The sequence below is a fragment of the Malurus melanocephalus genome, unplaced genomic scaffold (genome assembly GCF_030028575.1).
Source record: "Malurus melanocephalus ecotype Western Australia unplaced genomic scaffold, MMel_1.1 scaffold_0, whole genome shotgun sequence".
NCBI lineage: Eukaryota > Metazoa > Chordata > Aves > Passeriformes > Maluridae > Malurus > Malurus melanocephalus.
Window position 1 is genome coordinate 927,877 of NW_026623232.1, and position 7,220 is coordinate 935,096.

General features: G+C 38.2%; 1 long non-coding RNA gene across 2 annotated transcripts; it reads left to right on the forward strand.

The window, feature by feature from the left end:
* Window positions 1-43: 43 nt before the first annotated feature.
* LOC130572335 (uncharacterized) lies at window positions 44-5,779 on the forward strand. 2 transcript variants are annotated; one of them, XR_008965263.1, is made up of 3 exons: window positions 44-524; window positions 3,470-3,718; window positions 4,627-5,779. It is a non-coding gene; the product is annotated as an uncharacterized LOC130572335 (long non-coding RNA). The 2 variants fall into 2 exon arrangements; XR_008965233.1 differs by lacking the exon at window positions 44-524 and adding an exon at window positions 536-2,153.
* The last annotated feature ends 1,441 nt before the right edge of the window (window positions 5,780-7,220 follow it).

A 7,220-nucleotide genomic window follows, 5' to 3' on the forward strand; every position in this document is an offset into this window, starting at 1 on the left:
CCGGGCCGCGCCCTCCTCCGGGACGGGCCCACGGCCAGCTGGGCCGGGCCGGGCCGCGCCGCTCCGCCACCAAACGGCGGCCGCATTCTGCCAGGCGGCCCGGGCGGGACTGAGCGCAGCAGGGTCGGCTGGTTCCCCGTGGGGGAGCTTGGCTGAGCCGTCTCTGGTCTCCCCACCTGGCCCAGCTGCGGTACTGGCGGAGGTGAGAGCCTCCTCCKCCCCCGTGATCCCCGTTGGGCAGTACCTCAAGAGGCAGGTGGAGGCAGAGCCTAAGGAGAGTGGGGATTTCCCTTGATGGCAGGCAGCAGGGTGGCCTTCTCCGGGCAGGCTGGCAGCTGCCCCCGAGGACGGAAAGCAATGCCAGGGGAGCGGGAGCTCCCATCTGGCTCCGGCTTTTCTGCCCGGCCTCGGCCGGCCGCTCCGGTCAGCATCGTGCCTCCGCCTCCAGCAGTCCCCGCGGGTTTCGGGAGGAAGCACGGGACAGCTCGCACCCATCTCTTCTCTAAACCAGGTTCCAGTTTCAGGTACAGTCTGTGTTAAGGAGGAGCACCCTGCCACCTAAAACTAGGATGAGTTACTCTTCCTAGCTCTTGGGGTCATTGCAAGCCYCATCCGTTTGCACAAGATGCCCCGATGGCGGGGCAACACTTAATTTAAAAAAACCTCCTTTTGAAAATGTGCAAAGGCAGTGGAAATGTGAGCTGCAAATGTTTAAAATACCAATGGAAAAACTCTTAAGCTAGGTATATATGTCACCTGTAGGGATGACTACTACACGAATGTTTGGAAATACAGTGGCTGGTCCGGTTTACAACCTATTTAATTGCAAACTTCTTATTTTGACCAAAATTTACATCTGCAGTGTTGTTTTATTTGGATCCTGTCATAGTAGGACATACTGTTGTCAGCTTGTTTCCAGCCTGGGAAGTACTGTAAGCATCCCGTATTCCTGTGGCCCAGCTAGCTTTTCTATGGGAGAAACATACCAGAAGATCCTGCAGCTCTGCTTCATTGTTGAATCTGAGGTTCAGAGTGGACACCCTTAATTCCTGAACTGATGAGAGCTTAGGTGTGGCTAGTTCAAATCTTTGACTCAGATGTGGTTAACTGCTCCTATTTAAAGGATGTAAAAATACCTAAAGCATTCAACAGGACCTAAAGCACTCCCTTACACTTTTGTKTCTTCATTCTCTGTAAATCATTCAGTAGTAAATCATTCCAGCTCAATTCTACCTTGATTTTCCTTTGTATGTTTCATCCATATAGTAAAAGAGTGAACCTTGCCATCAGATGTTTAAGTTCTGCTTTTACAAATTCATATTAAACCAACTTTTTCTGTTGCATTTGGTGGCAATTCTTTAAGCAACCTAAACCATTCATTCAATGCGGAGCTCTTATGAAATTCATCAGATAACCAGAGCAGAGGTAGAAGTAACAATATTGAGAATTACATGTCCTTGGTTTTCTCACTATGTGAAATCGAGTGATAGAGCTTGTGTCATGTCTTACCTGCAGCTCCACACCCTCTGTACAGACAGACAAAGGTTTTTCTTCAGAAAGAAAGGTTGCACTATTTTTTAGAAGTTGTAGGTTGCTGAGTTGTTTGTTTACTGTTTCAGCTCTGTTGAATACGCGTTTGTAATCAGAATAGATGACAGCAGGATTTCTTCTGCGCTGTGTCAGCCAGTCATATACAAATGCCATTTATAAAGGGATTCAGTGGAACCACATGATGTGATCCTGAGTACAACCTGGCCTGTTGTACTTACTGAAATGTCATTTCATGATCCTTCCAGATCATGGAATTGTTGTGCTGATGCCAGGGAAGGGGAAAGGCCATTCACAGCAATATCTCGCCTCACACAGTGTGCGTGCCTGGTTGCTAATCTGTACGTGCACAGGTGGAAAAACCACTGGAAGGTTTCATTACATCTGTACAGATAGTTCAGCAGCACATGAACTGCCACCTTTAACTTGCAGGGATAAAAATGAGCTTGCCACACTTGAATACTTGACCCTCCACTTCGATGTGTTTCTGAACCTGTTATCTTCTTTCAGCTTTCTGCATTGTGGAATTCTGTTCTATTCATTGGGAGTGAGTAACATCCCCTTCATGAAGTTATTATTCTGCTCTGCTTTTCTCTATCTGTGATGTAAGTGGTCCTTTTTTGAACAGGCAGTTGTCCATTTATCTTTCCTCTTTTCACACAAGCGATTTTATGGCTCATATGTTTTAATTAAAAAAAAAAAATCAAACTTCCAGCAAAGACTAATACCTAATATGCCTAAGCACTGGAGAATATTCTTTAAATTAGTTTCTTTGACCTAGATGGTGGTTATTTCTGGGTTAAAGTTGTTGACCTAACATTTAGTTCCTGTGTGTTTACAAGGAGAGTAGAACACAAGTAATTACGAGAGGTTTTCTACTGCTTTTGTGAGGCAGATAGTGGACTATCATACCTCATTCTGTGATCGGTGTTTTGAAAAACAGGTTGCTTGGCAATACGCTCAATAGTATAGCAAGGCGAAAAGGATAGAAGAAAAGCAAATAAAAAGAGTAAGAAGTAGTYCCTGGAAACTGGATAGAAAGCAAGACTCAAATTCAAATTTTTACTGTGAAAACAAGAGTCATTGGAATGAGTAAGCTGTAAAAGTGACAGGTAACCTTTTATGATGTTTGCAAATTTAGACCGTTTACTCACAAGCTTATTGGGCTCAGTACTGGGGTAACTTCTTTGGTTTCCCAAGGTCAGAGTGGAAGATCTCTGCCTTTAGCTGTTTGTTATGTTCCTAACGGGATCCAGAAAAAAACAGACTGCATGAATTCAAAGATGTAAAGATAGTAATTTTTYTTTCTCCCTTGTGAGAAATGTATCTTTTCTCAGAAGGAAAGCATCATCTGTCTAGGATGAAAGTGATTTGGCATAAATCCTTTATGCCTTGACTCACTTTTGTATCGATACCTCTGCTGGACTCCATAAGCAGTTCAACACCGAGTAGGAGCATGTGGAAGAGTAATTTTCAAAGTCACTCCTGAAAATAACAAATTTTTATCCTTGAAAATTTATCTCTTCAACATGCAGCAACAGATCAAATGTTAAAGTAGGCAAAGACACTTTGTTGCAGAATCAGGCCAATACCAGTTTTTGCATTCTGACACTAATTTTTTTGTTTCCCTCATCTTACGCATACCTGATCTACACACACACCTCTATGCTAGAGCAGAAACCTCCAGTTTTACAAGGAATAGCTCTCATGTCTAGACGTGGTTTACATATTCTTTATACTTACAATTAGTTTTTAATATTGAASATTCAGCCAAATCTGTTTATGTTAAGAATATGTGAAGTCATCCTATTTCTGCAGTTGAATACAGGCTGTGGTATTTGCATTCTTGCTAAGCAGCAAAATGTGCTTTATTGAAAGACAGGCCTACAATAGTGAAAACCTTTTTTTCTGCTGTTTTCAGATGCTGAAATGATGTTTAAAGTGGACTGCATGCTCCTGTAATTTCTCTTCTGAAGCAAAAGCACAGCACTGAAAACAAATTAACCAGGAAAAAAAAAAAAAGAGAAAAAAAATCAACTAAATCAACTAAATACAATGGAATGAAATTTTGGAAGAAATATGTCGACTGTGATGGAAAGTAAAAGGATACTAGAGTTGGAAATGCAGATGTTGCTGGCTCTGGGATTGGTATTGTGTTAGGTCTGAACTGGTAAGTAAAATGGAGCTGGTATCTGAAATGCTGACAGCAYAGTTTCATAGATTAGCTCCAGAGTATTTATTTGGACAGAAGAAGCAGATGTTAGCTGTACAGCTGGTTAGGGATTTTCTGACAAAAATCAAATGACCTTACTTATGACCATAATGAAAATTATGACATTTCAAGATCTAAATGTTTGTTGTGAATACTGTCAGTAAATCTCCCAAATTTTKGTTTGTTGTTTTGGTTTTGTTGGGGTTTTTTTAAGAATATTTCCAATTGTTGAAAATGCTTCAGCATTTCTAACAGGAAAGGAATATTATCTTCCATGAATTTCTGCTAAATGTTATAGATTGTTAGGACAAAGTATTTAAAAACAGTGAGCTTCAAAATTCAGAACTCAAGTTTAAAAATCTTGTACAACTCAATGTGATATTTTTACAAATTAATCACAAAAAAAATCTGATTTTCACATCTTATTCGTGTCTTGGAAATGGAAGTTGAGGTCTGGTTTAGGCTGGCAAAACTGCTYGCTGACTATGGAAGCTTATCACTGGGCAAACTGATCATGAACAAACTGATCATGGATATGCAAGGGAGATCACACTAAAATAGAATCTGAAATATGGCAGGATAAAGCATTTTTATGTCAAGTATCTGTATATTCTGTTTCTTTGAGCAAAAAGTGAGCTGCTTTGAGGGGGAAGAGGTTTATTTTTGTTTTTTTTATTCTCTGYTTTTTTTATTATGCTCCAAACTGACCTCACTATACTTGAAAAACTGGGATAGTGCCGGCTCTGTTTATCACAAAGTGTGCATTGAGGATGTTTGTTATGGCTTGATAAAATAATTGATGCATTCAGATGTCATTGTCTGTGCATATCTATACAAATTGTCCTCACTGGTTCTCTGGTTCTTAGGAGCGCAGTGTGCCTGGAACAAAATGGTCATTGCTGCTTAAAACTACTCGGACACATTTCCCATTATGGCGATCCTGGAGTGAGGTGGTCATTGTGCCTGRAGGAAGACACAGGACAGCTTTAATTCAGTAAATTCTTAATGCTACTTCTTAGGTGATTTGTGAGTTGGGTATCCTGTGTGAAAGACACTTCTTTTTTTACTTACTTACCACCATTTCRCTAAACAGTCCTAAATGGTACTGTCTTCCAGTTCTACAGTGACCTGAAATCTCTGGGTCCAAGAGCTATATACTTTCTAATACTGTATTATAATAAGTATTTCCTCTTCAGAAATTATTGCATGATTTTCACTTTTTAAATGGACATAATTTTCAATAAGCATCTAGTGTGTTTGCTGCATTTTGGTAATTTTCTTGAAACTAGATTGATAATTCCACTAGTAAAATATGTATGCTCTTGAAAATCAAWTATACAGTATTTCAGTTATTTTTTAAATTATTATAGCATATTTCTTGTAKTACTGTTAGCTAATTAATATGTACAAACATAACCAATTTACAAACTTTGTTCTTTTGCACATCAAGAGGATATTACACTGTTACTTAGCACTGATATTTTTGTGGCTACTCTCCAGGCCTCTGTGTCATTATCATTTAAATTCTTCATCAGTTCAAAAGGGTTCATTAGGTACTGGGAATGAAAATAGCATCACTGCAGAATCAGATATGCGTGTTGTAATTGATATATGATTTTGACCTGTAGGAGTGGGTGTCATTGTCACAGTATTTCTGTAAGCAGGAAGAAAAGAGTCTGTTAACTATCCATCAACAGTTGTGTCCAAAGCTTATGGTGTAAAAGTAGAGAACAAGCAGAGTGGCCAAGAAAAAGTAAGGATAACAGAGTCTTATTTGTGAGCTAAGCAATGTTGACAGTGCAGAAAGTACATAGATTTACATGCAGTTTTAAAATTGAGCTAGAAATTTATCTAACTGCTAGATATTTCTGAAACGATTACTGCATTTCTGCTCTGATATTTAAAAAGGTTCTAACTGAGCTTGTCAGGTTGGTTAGTCCCACTATGAAAACTATAGTTTTAATATACTTTTATGTGGTTTGATATTTTTGTTTGATATTTATATGTTTACAACATTTTTTGGACAATATAATTTGAATAAATTAAATTGTGGTTAACCTAAATTATTTAATGATTGTTGCATGAATGCTGAGACCACACACAGGTCGAAGTGAAACTTAGGTGGGATTGTTGAGACAAAGATGTAAGACAATCAATAATCACCACTCCTGTATTCTTAAGTGTGAGTTTCCTCACTTGTAATGATTTAATGAGTTGTAAGACTGCCTATAGGAACAGGGAATCAATAGATTTCTTGCCTAAATTATCATTGATCTTTTAATATTTATTGATGTTGGTTACTGCTGCTGCTTTGGTTGCACTGCATGACACTGAAAAGCCAGASCTAAGAATAGTGTTATGGGGGAAGCTAGTATTTTACACAGGAGGAGAGAGGATGAAGGAGTGGAATGATGTGGGGAATAACAGGGAACTTGTAGAAGAGAGGAAGGTAAAAATGGAAAGAAGAGTCATGGGAAAAACTTATTGCAAGGAGTATTACATTTGGACATCATAGTTTCTTACTTAAAAATGTTCAGATTTAAAAATTTGACCCTAACAGTTGAGCAGACTCTTTAGTTTTAAGAAAACTAAAACTACACTTTCATTTACAGTCACTGCCTTGCAATGTTAACTTTACCTTATCGTAGCTTTTCAGTTTGSAGTTCAAATTAAGAAACATTTCATTTTAATTTTCAGCCAATAAAAGACTAGTAAACATGCTATGTACTGTATGAACACTAAAAGTTGTTCCATAAAAGCCTTGTAAATAATGAAATTTCACTCCTACACCAATTGCATCACATATTTATTTAGTATAACCTCATAGAACTAAATACACACAGAAGACAAAACTTCAGTTCTGATATCCTACTCCAACATAAAAAAAACCCAACTACACATAAAAAAGACTTAGTTGGTGAATTTCTTCATGTAATAAAAGGCCCTTTCATTTAAACTGTAATTTAGGCTTAATCACACGGAGAAAAAACTGTATCTTTTCCCTGTCATAATAGACAAACATCTCAACATGAAGCCCTACACAATGCTGCAGCATTGTCACCCTGGGTTATATAAACAAGGAAATCATAAGATAGAGTAGAAAGACATTTCAAACAGATTTCTAGCTGTGTTTGATTATGCTTAAATTTAATGGATCTTGACATGATGAAGCATGTCAAGAGGGTCTTAAAAGTAACGTGATTAAAATAATGTTTTTCGGAGATATAAAAGAATGTAGCAATGTGAAATTAGACAGAAGTATAGGTAGACAAACAGAAGAAAAAAAAGTACATAACTAATCTGATCTTGGTCATGGTTTATATTATGCAGAATAAAGGATTTTTAGGGAAAGAAAATGACATTTTAAAAAACTGCACATGAAAATCAAACACAGAAATAAGTGACATTTTTTTTCATTTCTCCCCTTGGAGTTTCACAAAGAAAGTGGACAAGTTCATGT